The sequence below is a fragment of the Phascolarctos cinereus genome, unplaced genomic scaffold (genome assembly GCF_003287225.1).
Source record: "Phascolarctos cinereus isolate Bilbo 61053 unplaced genomic scaffold, phaCin_HiC Scaffold_1;HRSCAF=81, whole genome shotgun sequence".
In the NCBI taxonomy this organism is placed as follows: domain Eukaryota; kingdom Metazoa; phylum Chordata; class Mammalia; order Diprotodontia; family Phascolarctidae; genus Phascolarctos; species Phascolarctos cinereus.
Window position 1 is genome coordinate 174,136,225 of NW_027555514.1, and position 19,221 is coordinate 174,155,445.

The following is a 19,221-nucleotide window of genomic DNA, read 5'->3' on the forward strand; positions in this document are numbered from 1 at the left end:
AATATTAAATAGAACAGAAATAGTATATATTTTATTGAAGGGAAGATTTATACTGTGTTATTTAGTTTCATACATCTCTGTGATTATTCAGCTAGAACTCATTATCAGTATATTTTCAAATTATTGATGTTTTTAAAAAATTATTTAAATATAGAAATGTCTCCACATACACACAGTATGATATATGCATATGCTATATAATATTCTATATTTTTAACAAAATCTAAGTTATATATTCTGAAGTCAGTTTAGGAAAACATAGTTCTAAAACTTAGAGATATTGACATTAAAATTACATATTCAGAATACATGCCTTGATAGATCAAAATACACAATTCGGATTTTAAAATGTGGCCAAACTGATTAACTTGAAATTAATTTTACTCAATATGATGACTAGTCAGAACAGCACAGAAATGTGATGCTTTTATAACAATGTTAACTGATAACTGCAGAATCCTTGTGAAAATAGATATGAGACATATACTGTTCTAAAATTTAGAATTAAAAAGTGTTCAAGAAATTCTAATAAAATTGAACTCATATATGGGAATAAGTTGTTGCCTTATCATTCTACTATCTATTTCTTAAATGAGGGTTGTTTATGACTTAAAGAATGGAATGGAAGTCTTGGCTTTGTCAAGGAGAATGAATGCATGAAAAGCATTTTATTAAATGCTTACTATATGCTAATCACTATGTAAAGAGCTAGAGATGCAGAGTGAAAAGCAAGACAGTTCCTGCTTTCGAGGTGCTCACGTTCTAATTAGAAGAAATAACACACATAGGAAAGTTTAGCTGCAAGTCATAAGGAACAGCCTGGTGGTCCTTAGTGCCTACATAGCAAAGGGTGAAAGAGAAAACCTAAGAGTACATGGGGTGAAATAGTAGGTCAAATGGCAATACTCTGGAGCCTGGTAAACATAACATCTGGGCAGATGATAAGGACTGTGGACCTCTTCTAACAGCCTTCATTGTGTTTGTTGAATTCAGGTCAACACCAATTTCAGCTTTGGCATTAATGTAGATTCCTATTAGTCTATGTTTCTATATTTCCATGTCTCCTACTTATCATTTCTTCATGTTCTTCAAAAGCTTTCCAGCATTTTTACAAGCATGTTACTTTTCTGTTTTTTATGTTACTAGGTTGCTGTTTCTGTATTCCTATCACTTGAAAGAAATACAGTGTAGGTGTCAGAAAAAAAATTAACAAATCATTTTGGAGTGAGTGAATTTTAGTACTGCTAGTGTTATATGAGTTAGATTTGTGCCTATGTGATTATGTTTTCTCATAGCTCTTTTCCAGTGTTCCCAAATCTAGTTTGGATTATGCTTACCTCTAAATTTGTCTAACATTATAATCTGCACACTGAACCACTAATTAGTTTATAAATCCCCTCATTTTTCTGTAATAATAAAGTGTTCTGAAACTAGAGGAAGTGGCTAGAGGGCTAAACGTGAAACCTCAAAGACCTAAAGATGAGCCTTTTCTCTGTATTAGTTATATAACCTTGGGCAAGTCACTTAATCTCTTCATGCCCCAGGCAACTTTCTAAAACTATAAATTATCAAGGAATTGCTGATCTGGACTTGTAGAGGGAGTCCAGGGGGAGTTCCCCAACAAGGTGAAATCACAGATCGGGACCTCATTCTGCTCCTCTACCCTTTTCCTCCCCCTAAATGCAATTTCTGTCCTGTTGTTTTATAGAAGGCAATTTTAAAGTTTTTCTAAGGAGTTAGTATTTATTTTTAATAACGATTTTTGTTATCCATTCTGTGTTGGTAACTATGAAATCATCGTCTAAACCATCATTCATGTCAGTCAGCAGTAGCAATGTCTGTGTGCAGACTCATTTAGTTCTTCCAGTGGTTTTCTTTTTTAAAGAAAAGAACTAAATCCCATTATAGAACACTACCCTAAGGAGAAAACATCACCAGATATGAATACTGGCATAATAAGAGGCCTGGAAAAGGTCAGGAACACTTCTACCTCATTCCCATTAGACAGATTTAATTTGTTCTGCATTGATGCAGTGTGTTTTTTTTCCCCTGCCTAAAAATTGTTAGTATGTTAAGCATATGATGTTCATATGGTACCTTCAGTACTTAAAATTTCAAGTAATATACCGTCTTTTTTGTAACCTTGGAAATCAAACAGAATAAAGTCTCTGCTGCTCCTGGCAAGCTAGGTACTAGTAGCATGCCAAAGTCTAGAACTGAGCAGAAGCCAGTAGAAAAAGGAAGCTCTGCCCTTGTTGATTCCCTGGCACATCTGATTTAGTTTGAATGAGAAGCTGAGTTGAAGTGAAAAGTAGTCAAGAATTCTCTTTAATTACATTATACATAAGAAATGGGATGGGGATGATAAAAACATAAATGGTAATCTATCCTATTTTATACCAGACTTTACACAAGATCTGTAGAATTTCATGTTGATAATTGCTTTAATTAGTGGTAATACTGACTGGTTTTCAGTATAAGTGATACCAACAGAATTCTTAATGCCATCATCAAGCTCCTGACAAGCATGTATCCATGGCTTAAGCATGCTTTTAATCAAAATTTAAGTAGGGAAGAATACAGAAGATAAAAGCATTGGTGTGCAAGTAGAGACAGGTTCAAGTCCCATTTATGCTATTATTTGTGTGACTGGGGGGAAATTATTTAACATCAGTGAGATTCAGTTTCCTCTTCTTTAAAATGGGTATAATGAGATTTATGACTTATATAATGAGATTAATAACATAACAACTTATAACATAGGTAGGAGATTTGTGACTCCTACGTATGTTATAAGTTGTTATGTTATTATTAGAAAAGTATAATATAAATGTCTTATGATTATAATGATCAACATTTCTATTTCTTTTATTCCTCCTATATTCTTGTATAATATGATGTATTCATCTTTTTGGAATTATAAAGGAATCTTGGAATCATCCCAATGGGAAAAACAGGTTAAGAAGCAAAATGAAATAAAGTTATGTTAGTGTTTCAAATACATAAATATTTATATTTATGATGTGTACCCCACCCGCTTCCAAAAAAGGATTTGAAATGTCCTTTAAAGTTAAGAAACGTACAACCTGGACAATTAACAAAAATTGAAGGACAAATAAATAAGTTGAAAGAAGCAGGAAAAATAGATGTATTAGGTAATTAGGATACATTCATTTCTATATCTAGGAATTGAATTGAGTTCAGAAGCACCCAAGGAAATATGTTGTTGTATTGTTGTGTGATAAGAAGACTATGAATAGGGGCAGAGATACTTTCCTACAAATGAATTCTAGAGGAAAAAAATATATAAGTTCTTACCTGAGGAACACAGGATAATGTAATAGCCAGTGTCTTCATCTATGATTTTTTAAAGGCATAGAAATATATGCTGAAGGAGTATTTCTTAAACCAACCCCTATAAAAGCCCGAGACATAAGATTAAATCTTAACTCAGTGAAGGCATTTCTACAGGAAATTAGGGTAGTATCATCCAGGTATACTATACTGCTTTCTGAGAATGTAACACAGGACTTCAGTTTAGAAAATCTGTGTAAGTGAGTGTTAGGCCCAAGGGATCAAGGTTCTGATTATCCTGCACCTAGAAATGAAATGGACAAAAAAAAAAAAATTAAAACCCAGACAAATCTCATTTCTTGGGGCCATGGAGCCTAAGAGTAAAGAGTGGAAAGTTGTTGTCTTTCCCCTTACCCAATTCAGTTCATGGTGCCCGTACTGTGTGAATAGGACAACCCTTTTGGGAAAAGTAGGAAAGAGGGAGTGTCACAATCTGGCAGTTTAAAGACATAGTTTGTTCCAGCTATGCAGCCAATAGAAAAGCCTGCTCCCACTCGTATCATAGGGTAACACAGAAGCAGGTCCCTTGCATTTCCCATGTGGATGCCTCCATGTGAAGTGATGTTGGCATACACAAAGCAAAGCTCGTGTGTCAGTCAGTGTTAGGATTGGGTCTGTGAGTGACCACTCCACTTCCAGTCTGGTCAAGATAGGGAGACAAAATATCAAGAAAAAGAAAAGAAAAGAATTAAGAAAGAACAAAAGAAAAAAAGAAAAATTTGGAATTTGACATCAAGTTTTTGACTACATGGAAGATCATCCTACTTTTGCACAGACGTGGGCCATGAAGATATGAATTTTTTTTTTTAGAGAAAGATATATAAATGAGTTTTTTATCAATATGTTTAAATATTTAACAAATATTCAGTTATGACCATAGAATTCTATATCACAGAGAACAGGACACTATTTTGCCTTGAGAAAAATTTAGGGCAGGTATTACCTATAGCTTTCTTCAACAAATCTTGGGATGGTCCCTTTGAACTCCTGTATGATTCCGAGTAAGACTGCACCCTGATGAACTCAAGAAAATGAGTTAGTTGCAAGTTATGCTCCCAAGGTCCTGAATAAATTCACCTGTTAGATGGTATTATTTAACATTATCCATTTAAGTGTTTTTTAAAATTTGCCAAATGCATCTTCAAATTTAATATGATTATTTGAAGCTAATTTTTTCTAACAACAAAAGGCCAATAGGTGTGTTTCATCATAATTCAGAATTCTTAAGGCCATTCCTAGTTAGAAATAATAAAACCATGCCCTCAGCATTAAGGAGAATTCTTGCCTTTCTATTTTCTATTGCTATTTCAATATTGATGTAAACTCTATGTGGAAATGATTGTGGTCTGGGTGGTGATGGGAACTTTACGGCTGAAAGAAATTCAAGTGAAGAGAAATGACATTGCCTCATCATTTTTAAAACCTTTATGTGCTTGCAGTTTTATCAAGAATGAAAGACTGACAGGTTTTTGTTTGGTTTTGGTTTTGCCTAGCATTTATCACTATACCTGGCACATAGTAAACACCTAATAAATGATCATTGATTTGATTTGACTTGTTTTGTATTGTAGCATGGTATGTAGGCCAAGGTTAATGGTTTGGCTCCAAATTTCTGTCTGTAGTATCAGAAACTATTGAAAGATCAATGAATTCTAAAAAAGTATTGCAATAACATTATATTTTAGAATCAAATTAAGATTAATGTCTCTTCATTTTATATCACATGAAAGGAAGCACTTTTAAACTCATCATTTTAAATAATATAGACATGGAAAATGGGCTAGGAACAGAAAATGAACAAAAATAAAATTGTTCTTTCTCTCTTTCTTACTAGGTTAACAGTGTGGTGTAGTATGATTTCTTGTCAGCTTCTTTACAAAAATAAGAAACAAGTATTGTCAAGCATATGTTTACCCTAGTCATTATGCACTCCACCCAAACCCAGAGGGCACTCATGGGTTAATGTCAAGTTCTATGGTCACCTACTAACTACCTCTTTACCAGAATGGCACCTTTTTTTATGGCTGATAGCACTCTTTTACTTATTCTAAGAATATCATGTGCATGAATTTTCATGAGCTAGAATCCAAGCCACCAAAGCATGAACCAGTTAATAAACGGAAACAAATCAACAACTCCTCTCTCTTCTTCTTTGCTACATTTTGTTTTGTTTTTGTTTTTTCATTAGGCAGTGGGGTTAAGTGACTTGCCCAGGGTCACACAGCTAGTAAGTGACAAGTGTCTGAGGCCGGATTTGAACTCAGGTGCTCCTGACTCCTGGGGCTGTGCTCTATCCACTGTGCCACCTAGCTGTGCCCCCTGCTACATTTTAAAAGAATTAAATCACACAAGCATCGTATAATGGTACTGACCTCTCAAACTTGGCATATATATATTCATTTCTTTAATCATAACCATAGGAGAAAAAGCAATAAAAGTCAAAGATATTCAATAACCACCACAAAGTCTTGCTCTAGACCTAGCAATAATGCCCCTTTTGGTCAACAAGCAAGCCAACTTAAGGATTTTAAAAGACATGGTTTAGGTACTTAGATTCACACTACTCCCTCAGCACCTTCTATAGGGAGTTAGCAGGCTATTCTTCAAGACTTTTCCATTCATGGCTATACCTCTCAAAAAGTTTTGTCCAGTTAGTGGGGAATTCATGACCTAGGGTACTTTGGCTGCTCTCTATTTCTTGCTGTTGTTCAATTATGTCTGACTCTCTGTGACCCCATTTTAAGGTTTTCTTGCTATTTCCTTCTTCAGTTCATTTTATAGATGAGGAACTAAGACAAACAGGGTTAAGTGATTTGCCCAGGGTCACACAGCTAGTAAGGGTCTGAGGCTGGATTTGAACTCCTGAAGATGAATCTTCCTGATGCCAAGCCCAGTGTTTTATCCACTGTACCACCTAGCCGAATTCTTATTCTTTCACTCTATCTCTTAATCCAAAGTAAGCATCACAATCTAGCCTGGAAGTAGACTGCTCCCATTTTGCCTGATACTGGCTACCTTACTTTAACATGGTGATGCCTCCCACTTGTCTTGCTGCATACATTCATGAATTGTCTCACAATTCTGTGCTGCCCAAGTAGGGCATAGCCTCATTATCACAGTATTAGAGCTTTAGGGTAAGAATCAGGCTCTGCCACAGTGGCCATTATTTCATCGTCTTTGCTCTATTTCTCCTCAAATTTTCATATCATTCATAAGTTAGGTCATTTTTTCTTCTCCAAGGCTGATGGCTCATCAACTGTGGGTGATGAAAGCAAAGCGTAATTATAACCACTAGCCATACTAGAATGAAAATCATTCAATAATATTAGAACGCTTTAATAGACATATGATAGGGCCTGCAAAACAAACAATTTGCATTTAATTGACATGATAACATTAATATTTTATTCCCAGGACTTCATTTTAATTTCATATTATATTCATATGTCCCAAAATAAAATCACTTAGTGCTTTTAATCTAAAAATATTTTAGACCAGCTAAGCAATAAGGTTGAAATCAGAGGTGTACTGGTAAATGTTTAATAACCAGCTCTCTGGTGATGGGGAGGGGGAATGTACACGCAACACACTTTGAGGTTAAAAATGCATTATTAAAATTTTCTCCATCACTTTTTCTTAAGAGTAGACAATCAACAACACAATAAATCAAGCCTGACTTGTTTGCCAACTTCCAAGGTGTAAATTCTCATGCTGAAAATTTAAGTCAGCTCTTGTGAGCTGATCTGAGTCAGCATAAGCACGACAAAGGTTGAAATAATCTGGTAACAAGGATGTTATGGAAGTTTAAGACTTTAAATATAAAATAAGGAGAGAAATGGAGAATTAATTTGCCATCAAACTAAGATTTTATCTATGGTCACATCAAAACATCTATGTTTCATATATGTTTTATATATTTTATATTTTATCTATGGTCACATCTATAGTTAAATTAGTCAATTCAGAAAATTGAATAAAATAAGACAAATCAGTCAGATTGATGGTGGTTATTTGACTTCTCAATTCAATCTAAATAGTAAAAATCAGATAGCGTTAATATAGACACAGCCTATATAAGAGAGATCCCTGTTATTTATTGGAAAGAGCAATGGATTTAAAGTAGAACATGTGGGTGCAAATGCAAGCTCTGTCACTAACAGAGTGGCTGCTTAATTGTGGAAAATCAATTAACCTCTTTGTGCTTCAATCTACTCAGTTGAAAAATGTGAATAATGATCACTACATTTATAGGGTTGTTGTGAGAAAAGTGCTTTGTAAATCTCAAAGTCCTAAGTACATGTAAGTTAATATGATGTGTTCAGATACTTGGAAATTGTGATTCAAAATAATTTTTTAGATCACAGCTTCTCTTACTGGAGAAAAAAGTGCATATTTGAATTACGTACATAGATACTTAGATGTATCCATGATCATATTAACATGACTGAACCCTCTTCTAGTGAAGATCACAACCTCTCCATCAAATTCACTGCCTGCTCTCAAGGAGCTTAAGGGGGAAGGCAACACATAAAAGGGGGCTGAGAGAGAGAGAGAGGAGGGAGGAAAAGGTACATCCATGGGGGAATGGTGATGAAGTCTGAAAAGAGTCAGAAGTCAGAAAGGGAATGCAGCATGGCCAGTGGCAGACTCTTTCAGTCTATCTATTATCTTTTATTCTCATAATATCACCTATTCAGCTATTTTTCTGTTCATTTGTGTCCCTTTCTGTGCTATTGCTAGTTCACTGATACTAATAGCTTGCCATCAAAATACACGTCCTCTATATTTTTCTAGTTATTTGGGTAGTTTATAAACCTGATTCTTTTGAGAATGGTGTAGTTTATAGCCATATAGAGTATAAATTTGTAACAATATTGTTCCAGAAATAGGCAATATATATGTATAGTATGTCTATCTATCTGTATGTCCATTTTTACCTATTTAGGTACATAGACACACATATGAAACTTGGAATCATTGAAAGCACTGAGCTTATTATAATCCAGCCCAACTTCTTCCTGCAAATCAGTCTGCCCAATTCATTTTCTATTTGCAGTGCCTATCTAAGTGTGTGTATTTTGATAGTGCAGTGGTCCTAAGATCTTATTAACATGAGTATTCCATGCAGTGATATAGATTGTAATCCATGTATACTTTCTCATCCTATGAAGATTTTGTCCATGATCTTCTGCAAATCTTCAACAAGGATAAGCCACCCAATAGCCTATAAACCTTTTCTTAGATCTTTTGACTTTATATAGATAGTACTAGAACACGTGAGTTATGCATCAGATCCACCCTCTTGCCATAAGACTGACTATCTGTCTTTGCAGGTCATACGTCGGCACCCTTTACACTCCTTCTTTATAGTCATGTATTCTTGATTAGTCACGTATTTCAACCTACTTATGCCTACACGCATTGCATTTTGGGTGTTGCACAAATTTAATTCTCCAGGAACTAGTATTTTGTGGTTTGTTGTTATAAAGCAACACTGACAGAAAAGTTGTGAAATGGTGAGTCTTAGTTTCATAAATAGATTAAAGATAGAAAGATAAAGCAATTTAACAGGTTGCTGCCTAGCATGACCTTTGCTATCTGTTTTTTACAGTAACATTTACAGTAGCATTTCAGAGTGGAATATAATTAATACAATATCACCTGCCAATAGACTCATTGAGTCAAAAATGACTCTGAGTTTGCCAAATGAATTGACTTCAAGGATATTAGTGCCCTTGATAGAAAAAGGGATGCCTGAAAGAGGACTGGATTTTGAGAAACAAGATAATAAGTTCTGTTTTGGACATTTTGAGTTTGAGACATGAGTTCCAAAAGGAAGCCAGTATTGGATATATAAAATTGCATCAACTGCATAAAGTTGATAACTAAACCTGTGAAAGCTGAGATTGCCAAGGGAGAGAGTAAAAACAGAAAAGAAGCCTTGGGATACATTATGCAGAGTTGGATGATGGGACCTGGATCATGTTGCAGCAGAGAAGTAAGGAGCAGCCCAATCAATGGGAAGAGAATCAAGAGAGAGCAGTATTTTGAAAACCTAGAGAAGAGAGAGGGGGTCCATAATGTCAAATACTGTAGAAAGTGTTGAGGTTTAGGGGCTTAGGGGTGCTGGGACCCCAAAATCACAACATGTGGGTCCTGCCCAAAAGAATTTGACACAAGCCTTCTTTCAGCCAAAGACAAAGTTTATTAGAACATCCTTCATATTGGGCAGGCTCTTAAGGAATCTGAACATCTATGAGCTATTGGCTAGATTTTAAGAATCTGAGCACCTTAATGGAGACAAAATGGACCTTATATACAGAAAGACTTTGGGAGAAAGCTAGGACTAGCCAATAGTCTGCAGGGACTGTGAGGTAACAGAATGCCAGGGACCTGGACCATTTGGCCAAGGGAGAATGGAGCCTAGCTAGGATTAAGGGTGAAAAGTGGCCGGGGGGCCATAGGGAGGAACGGCCAGGCTAGGCTAGAAAATTGGGAGACTGGGCATAGCCACAATGAAAGGCCAGTTGATGGGATTATAGCCTCAGGCAAATGCCAGAGATTTGACCAACTAGGAAAGTCCAGGGTTTTTCCTTTCTGGGGTTTAGATCCCAATCCCATCAGAAAGGTAAAGAAGGATGAGGACTGAGAAGAAACATTTAATAGTGATATAAAATCCTTCTTTTCTTTGCATGAAATTTTCTGCCACTAGCCACCACCCTAGATGAAACATATATCTTCTAGCTTAAAACTTCTATTGTTGTTAATAGTTGGTCAAAAAAAAAATTATTAAACACCTAGTATGGCCCAGGCACTGTGCTAAGCAGTGGGGATACAATAAAAATTAAAAAGATAGTCTCTGCTCACCAAGAGCTCAGGGTATAATGGGAGAGACAATATGCAAACTATTGTATTTCTTTTATTTAAAGCTACATACAAAATAAATTCAACAGAAAACAGGTATTAACATTGAAGAGTATTGGGAATGACTTCCTATAGAAGTGGAATTTTAGTTGAGTCTTGAGGGAAGCAAGAAGGTGATGATTAGGAGTGACAACATTCCAGACAGCGAGTGAAAATGCCCAGATCAAGAGTTGGAGGGTCTTGTTTGAGAAACAATAAAGAGGCCAATGTCATTGAATAGGGGGTACAAGACAGGTGGAGTGAAGAATGAGCTTGGGCTAAGACAGAAATATGGCAACACTGTGTGCTGCAATAGAGTTCATCCAGAGAACTGAGGAAGAGAGGGAACTGGAGCAGGACATGTGTTTGTGTCAGGTGACACCATACTAAACCTGAAGGAAAAAGCCCAGCATCTGGCTGCGGCCATTTCTCTCCACCCAAAAGACAGTTGAAAAAGAGAATTAGGTGTATAAAATGTGAATTTCCCAGCACAACTTTCTAAGACTATAAGCTGCAGAGAAGTTGCTGACCTACCTTAGCAAAGAGAGTACTTTCTGCCAATAAAATCAGAGTTATTTCTGTATCTTTTCCATAAGAGTAATATGCAAACACTTTATTAAATGCTCTTTTAAAATACAGGTAAACTGTATCTACAAGCATTCTGATCAACCAGTTTAAAAACCTTATCAGAAAGGAATTAAGATTAGTCAAACATGACCTGTTCTTTAAAAACCAGTGCTATTTCTTTATGATTACCGTTTCCTTTTGTAGATGTTCACTATCTTTTTAACAATATACTGTAGAATAAGATATTCTAGATTCAGGAATCAAGAACATGCCCTTCTGTAGTTATGCTAGATAATTATCATTCCAGCTATGCTAGATCATCCCAAGAGCCTCTGGGGATGGAATTTAAAGTGAGACACCACTACTCCTTCCCCCTAAGGTGGGGCAGGGATAAGACTAATCCTAACCTTAACCTCACTGCTGCTGTGGGGAACCAGGGTTGTGGGGAAAGGAGGGCTGAATTCTGCTGCTGGATGTGAAATAGAGCAGACATGCTGATGGAGACATAAAACATCCTAAACAAATGAAACAATTCCAAACTGTAACATGCTGTCACTGAATGTAGGAGGTCTTCAAGCAAAGGCTGAATGACTGCTTGTTGCGTGTGTCATAGCAAGGACTCTTTCAGATGTAGATTCAACTCCTTGGCTGCTGTGATCCCATTGAACTCTGAAATTTTGTGATTCTGTGATTCCCCTCTAGAAAATTACAGTTTCTATTACAATTCTATTTCATAAATACTTTTTGGCCTGAAGCTATGTTGGCATAGCCTCAGGCAGTGGAATCAGTTTGAAGGTCTCTTCCCTGTTCTCCATAATCTTTCATAGAATTCTATCACTAGTTTAGCTATCACAGCTGCCCGGTCCTACGGTACTTGATGGGATTCTTCTATGGCAGGTGTTGTGAATTCATCAAGGGCAGTGAGAGTACGTCCTTACTATCTTCTTATAGATCTTGTGTATTAACTTCCTATTATCTAGTTTTATTCTGTTCTTTCCAGTCCAAAGGTTATTCTCCTTAGAAAACAGAAGCAACATAAGAATTGAGGAACTCTATCTTCTCTTTGTTGTCAGTTATCACCATGTGTATCACTCTGAGAATCATTCTTCTTTGCTTTTAATACTCCCCTAAAACAACAACAAAAATTCTTGTTCTTAATTTTCCTAACCAACCTCAGCTGATTCTGAGTTCTCTCTCTTAACATTATTCTTATAGGATCACAACACTCTTTTGTATTCTTTTATATATTTTTTAGTTTTATGTTACCTGGCTTCAAGTTAGTGAGTTTTCTTTACTTCCACAATGGTCTCTTTGACCAGCTCTCACTTTTCCTTTTCATTGGAATTGTTCTCTTTCAGGATTTCACTCCTGACAGTTTCTCATGTCTCTTCAGCTGATGTCCTCCAAAGAATCCCACTGGAGTCCACAGAATCCTACCCACCTTTCCTTTGAATGCTTTGAAATCTGCTCTCCTAAAAATCTAGGAGTAGAGCAGGGCAGCTAGATGGTGCAGTAGAGAGAGCTCCTGCCTTGGAGTCAGAAGGACTGAGTTCAAATCCAGTCTCAGACACACAACACATGACATTTACTAGCTGTGTGACCCTGGGCAAGTCACTTAACCCCGATTGCCTAGTGAAAAGAAGAAAAAAAAATCTAGGAGTATATCAGATTATACTCAGGATTTCTCTCCTCTCTAATAAACTCTAGGAGAGAATAGTCACTTCCCCCACAAGGTTCTTATCACTTCCAACCCAGCAAACAGTTCTTCCCTATTAGCAAGAATCAGATTTAGAAGAGAATTCCCCTTTGTTAATTCTTCCACCTCTTAAAGAATGAAATTATCATTGTTATTCAGTTGTTTCAGTCTGTCTGACTCTTCATGACCCCATTTGGGGTTTTCTTGGCATAAATACTTGATTGATTTGCCATTTCCTTTTCTAGCTCATTTTACAGAGCAGGAAGTTGAAGCAAACAGGGTTAAGTGACTTGCCCAGGGTCACACAGCTAGTAAGTGTCTGAGGCCAGATTTGAATTCAGGTCTTCATGACTCCAGGCCCAGCATTCTATCCACAATACCACCTAGGTGCCCCTGAAATTATCATTAAAACAAATCAAGATATTGTCAGCTGCTTAGCTTTTGACAGTTACAGCAAATGTCTTGATAATTGAAGTCCCTCATCAGAACTGAATAATACCTACATCTTGGTCTTCTCCCTTTGATGTTTGTTTTTTTTTTCCTTCTGTGAACTTCTGAGTGTCCTCTGAGAAAAAGAGCAATTTTCCTTTCTGCATTATGCCATCTATCTCTCTTTGGTATCAAACTAGATATATATACTTAGCCAAATTTCTCCCTTCTCCACCTTTTTAGACTTAAAGCTTTTATGATTTTAATGTAGCAAGACACCAAGCAAATGTATTTTTAGCATAATTTATTAAGTACACTCCATCCTTACCTAGGAGCCTGTCATTCTTATATTTTAAGATGTGATCTAGAAAAACAAATGTCATTTCATAGATGTTAATACCAGTGAAGCAGTGCAGGTTTTCTATGCATAGTAGCACTCTATGGTTAAGAATACTTCTTCCAAAGTGTTTTTAGATGAGATTAAAAAGTGTGCTAAAATTAAGCAGAATAGTTGAATCAAAATCACCTGAAGAAGATGACGATATTTACAACAAATTCTGTAATATTGCATTAAGCAGTGACTCTCAAAGGGTGGTCCACAGAACCTTGAGGGCCTCTAAGACCCCTTTAGTGGGTATGCAAGGTTAAAACTATTTTCATAATAATACTAAGATATCATTGGCATATTCAAATATTCCCTTTTCCACCTATATATCTGTTTATAGTAGATTTTCTTCATATATTTCAACCAAAAGAATATATTGCAATAGAATGAATGTAGAAACAGATATGACAATCCAGTTGTCTTCTATTAAGCAAAATATGGGCAAAAATGTTATTTTTTATTAAAGTGTTATTTATGTGTAGTGGGTTTATTACTTATTTTTAAATTAAGATTTTAAATGTATCAATTTTAATTTCTAATATATACGTCTATCTATACAAATATACATATGTATAGCCCACATAAGCCAAAGCTCTTGGGGTTCTCAAATAATTTTTGAAAGTATAAAGAAGTCCTAAGACCAAAAAGTTTTAAGAACTGCTGCCCTAGAATAACGATTAACAACAGTGGGACAATTCCAGTAAAATAGGGGTAAAGGATGATTGTTCCATTTCCCAACTATTATTTGACATAAATATTTGACATAACATAATGATGTTAATTATAGAAATAAGACAAGGGGAAGAGTCTTAATTTTCAAATTACATGACATACTTAGAAAACACAAGAAAATCTGCAAAAAAAAATGTTTTTAATTGAAATGATCAATTGTTTTGGGAACAGGATAAAAAAAAAAACGAGCTCTTCCATATAGTACTGATAAAACCCAGGAAAAAATAAGGATAGAAATTCCTTTTAAAATAACTACAAATAGTCTGAAATATTTAGTAGTCAATTTACCATAATACATGTGAGACATACAAATTAACTACTAAACACTCTTTGCCAACATAAGGGAGGCAAAAAATTAGAGAGAGAGTTACCAGTGAAGCTAGGCACAACTCAAACAGAATATTATGTATATTAGCAGAGGCAGTCACTGTATTGATTGTGTTCACTTAATTGTTTTTCTTCATTACAAGTGAGGGTTGAATTTTGAGGTGGTGAGTTGTAAAAAATCAAAACATTTAAAATAAGAAATAGATAAATCAATCAAATTGACAAATCAGATAAAACTGTTAATTTATCGATTTAACTACATATTTTTATGACATGTTAAAATTAGATGTTGAAATTGACCTGCTATTTCATTCAAATAAACAAACATTCTTCTATGCATCGAAAGTCCCTACTAAACATTAATTAACTGTTGTGCTAGAATAGATGTTGAGAGAAATCCAAAGTCCAATAGCTAACATATCTATAATGCTTTAAAGTTTTCAAAGTACTTTATAAATATCTCATTTTTATCTTCACAGCAAAAGCTGGGAAGATAGGTGCTATTATTATCCCAGTTTTACAAATTAAGAAACTGAGGCAAATAGAGGGTTGTGTGACTTATTCTGCCCTCATTCCCTCTCATGATTTCAATGACTGCCTTTCTACAGATTACTCCCAAATTGGTATCTCAAGTTCTAATTATTCTTCTGCGATCCATATCCACAACTCTAGCTTTCTATAGCACCTCTCCAGCAGGATGTCCTATTGGTATACCAAAATAAAATTGTGCCAAATAGAGTTTACAATTTCTTGTAAATTTGTTCCTCCTTTTCTCTATAATATTTCTCTCTATGGTACCATCATTTATCACCTGTGTCCAAAGTACTATGGTGAATGTTGAGGATACAGAGATTGATACAACATCTACCCAACTTTTAAGGAAGGAATAGAATGATAAGGAAGAGTTAAGAGTAGAGATTTAGATTTGAAAGTAATTTGCAGAGATGTGCTTTATGAAATAACATTGCTAGTTGTGATCACTAAGAGAGTATAGATAAAGAAGATCAAATGGGGAAAAAAAAACTTGGGAAAGCACTGATTTTAAAGATGTTAAGAAGATTTTGGGCAGTAAGGGAGATCAAATTATCACAGTGGTAGGAAGAGAACCATTAGTATTCCATATCATGGAGCCAAGATAAAAGTGGATGGTCACCAGAGTTTAATAATACAGAGAAAAGATGAGGACAAAAAAAAAGAAAAAGCTGTTGGATTCAGCAATTGCCATTAATGAATGACCTTTGGTAAATGCTGTACCAGTAGAGCACAGAGGATAAAAACAAGTGGTGAAGCATGAATAAATATTTTTAAAGTGTTGTCAACTTGTTTACATTTATAACTAGTTCAACTATGTTGACTACATTGACAGTTATTTCTGTTTAAAAGAAAAACTTGTCAGGTTGAGGGCAAAAGGTGGAGAGAGAGAAAATGGACTATTTTTTTTCTGGATTTCGTATTTTACATTCTCTTTTTTGACACTCAAATTTTTAAATAAAATTGCTTCAACAAGGATGCAAATAGACCATATCCATACTTCAATAAAGGCAAACAAATGGTCAGGCAATGGATTAACTGACACTACCATCAATAAAATTTTAAAATCAAAACAACATCCACCCTAAGGAAATGTTTCATACCAGTGTTTATTTGAAATAATTAATTAGTTGTTAACCTAGATATCCCTGCCTCTGAAACTTCAAAATTTTCTATCATTGGTATGTATATGGAAATAATAAATAAAATAACTATCTAAATGCAAAATGACAAAACCACTGGACCCGTTCCAAACTCCACAGTAGGATTTCTGACCAGCGAAGTAGTTAATTCAATTTCCATATCTGATCAAAGATCATTATCATTCTGCCACACCTAAATGGGTTTTCCCAGACAGAGGAAAAAGTAATTATTTGTGGGTTAAATAGTAGAGTACTGTTGGAAACATTTGCCTCATTAGACACAATTTTTTGCTTTTTATTAGAATTTCCTGGTTAAAACATCTCTGGGTTTTTGACACATTCCCCATTCCTCTTTGTTATTTATATTGGAATAAATAATAGGAAACATTTTTATTTGCTATTTCATAACTACGTAAAGCTGGAAAAAATCATATATTCAAATATTTGATTTTTTTAAAAAAAGTATCGGAGCAGCTAAGTGGCACAGTGAATAGAGCACCAGCCCTGGAGTCAGGACAACCTGAGCTCAAATACAGCCTCAGACCAGATGCCTGACACTTACTAGCCGTGTGACCCTGGGCAAGTCACTTAACTCCAGCTGCCTAAAAAAAAAATCTGTCAATTATTTATCTAGTAATTCACTAATTGCTAATTGGTTAATTTAAAAAATAATTTTATAAAGTTACCAATAACGATATTGTGAAGACATTAGAAGACACCCTGTTTTCCAGAGCAAAGGCTCAGCAAACAAACTGTGCCCTGAGCTTGGCATAACAACAATCCTTTGCTCAGGATGTGATCAGCCACAGCAAACTCCTTCACATAATTATTATGTTGCTTTGACCAGCACCAGGTGTGCTCTGAGCTCAGGCAAGTTATGAATTAAACTTGTCACATAGTTGCTGTTACCTATCATTGTCAGGGCTGCAGCTCACTGTGCAGCCATTGGTATAAGTACTGAGATATCCCCACACTAAAGGGGGTTCCCCCCACCAGGCGTGGGGCTCTGGCACATGCATCCTAGCTTGCAAGCCCTTTCCCTTACTTTGAAATTAAACTTCTGTTTGGTTCCTGACTCTCCTGTCTCTATCCTGCTTTATTCAGCTCCGACCACCCATAGGTTGAAGGCCGGTTCAGTCCTGCTGACAATATTTAATTGTCTTTGAAAATTGACTTAAATAAATATAGATGAGTCAAGCTTAATAAAGTTAAAATATTCCGTATTTACTGTTCATCATTTTCCTGAATGGTGTTTCTTCATTTAATAAAAAGGAAACCCTCAGTTAATTAGTTCCTCATTCATTACATTCAAATTAATGTTCAGGATCTAAATAGTATAAACTTCCTTAGGTATATTTGAGAATATATTCCTCTTTTTAGTTAATGTCACGTGTTTCATTGTTAAATGGGAATATCATATGGCCTCTGTTATAATCTTTCTTATGCAAAGGGTTCATGTGCCTGGCATTTAAGGAGGCTGCATACTAATTTCTGATTTTATTGTGTCAGCTAATACACAGGTCACTGACAGTCAGGGTTAGAATAATCACTAAATCACAAGTTAAAAACCATTGACATGGTATGCTTTTATCAAACTGGCAAAAATAGGAAACCTGTTGTCAAGATCACATACTATAGCTTTTTTGTAAATAAGCAGAGAGAAGGCTTTCCAGGCTTCTGTGTGAGTATCCGTGTTTTATAAAAAATTATTTTGAAAGGCACCCTTATTCCTTAAAAAAAAAAAGTTTGACAAATGAGTGGAGTTATGAGTATTTTAAAAGTGAAACTGGCTTAGATACAGATATGAGTACATAGCTGTGTTTGCTAGAGTTCAGTTTTTCAAAGAATTGGTTTTGAACTATATAGGTCAAATTATTTGTTCAATAGTTCTGAGGAAAGTTTGGTTAATGGAAGACTTGGAAAGGTGGAGAATAGGGTACCAGGAAAAAAAATGGAAAGATAAATGGACATTTATTATTCCATTCTTCAGACAAATATCTACAGTCACAAAATAAATTATGTAATAAATTAATAGATTGGTAAACACTAATCAGGTTCGATTCTGCAAATTTCTTTTGCATGATGAATACAAGCTTTTACGGTAGCATAAATGAGAAAAACCACCTGATCTAGATGCTCAGCACACTTTGATGAACTTCTTAAATCTCTGACCAACCTTGAATCCTAGTCTGATAACTCTTCTACTTGGAAAATCAGACTTTCCAAATAAGTCTGTCCTGTTGCCCATTCAGCCACTACTGTTTCTCTAAAATGTTCCTTTTTTTTTTCTGCCATGTTATCAATATCAATTTGGGGGATAGTCTTTAATATAACCCAGTTTTCTCTTACTATGATTTTCTGTTACCAAGGAATTTATCTAAAACTTCCTTGAAACTTTTAAAATTGTCAGTCTAACAATTCTTGAATAACTACTTCTATAAATGTATTTACTCACTGAGTAATTTATGCATTTTGTACATTTATCCATATCTCCATTTCAAGGCTACCATGTTGGCTCAAGCATTGTGTCTTCCCTAGTCTTTTGCTCTTTAAGGATTCTCAATTCATAGAACATGCTTCTCAAACACTGAAATATATATATATATATATATATATATATATATATATATATATATATATATATATATGTATGTAGACATACACACACACACACACATATACATACATGCACACACAGGCGCTCTCTCCTGACAATCACCTTTAAAAGTCAGGGTTATGCAAATTGAGAACATTTTATAAAGCTTATCAGATGTTACTGCATCCTTAGTATTTTAAAAGGGCCTCCCCTAACCCAAGCAAATAGTAGAAAAGGGAAAAAAAAGACAATGCCATTAAAAGTCAAGAGAATATATTTCCTCTGGGTTCCTACACCTTAGGGCACCTTAGATTTCCCTAGTCTCTGCCACTACATAGGGCAATCCAAATGGAGTTCTGGACTCCATTCAAAGAGAAAGTTAAAAAAAAAAAGATGAGTTTTACACTTGTGTGGGGCTCCTAAATGACCTTAAGAACTCATGATTTATTGGAATTATCCACTAAAAATCCACTAAACAGGAGGAATTTCAAAGAAGCTAGGATACTCCTGATTCTGTGCCTAGGCATATGTTTTGAAATCAGTTCAGTCCTAGGAATCC

At 35.2% G+C, this 19,221-nt stretch overlaps 1 protein-coding gene across 8 annotated transcripts in view; it reads left to right on the forward strand.

Moving 5' to 3' along the window:
• Positions 1-19,221, forward strand: part of SOX5 (SRY-box transcription factor 5) — a 1,266,595-nt gene that overhangs the window by 1,109,399 nt on the left and 137,975 nt on the right. The window lies entirely within an intron of this gene.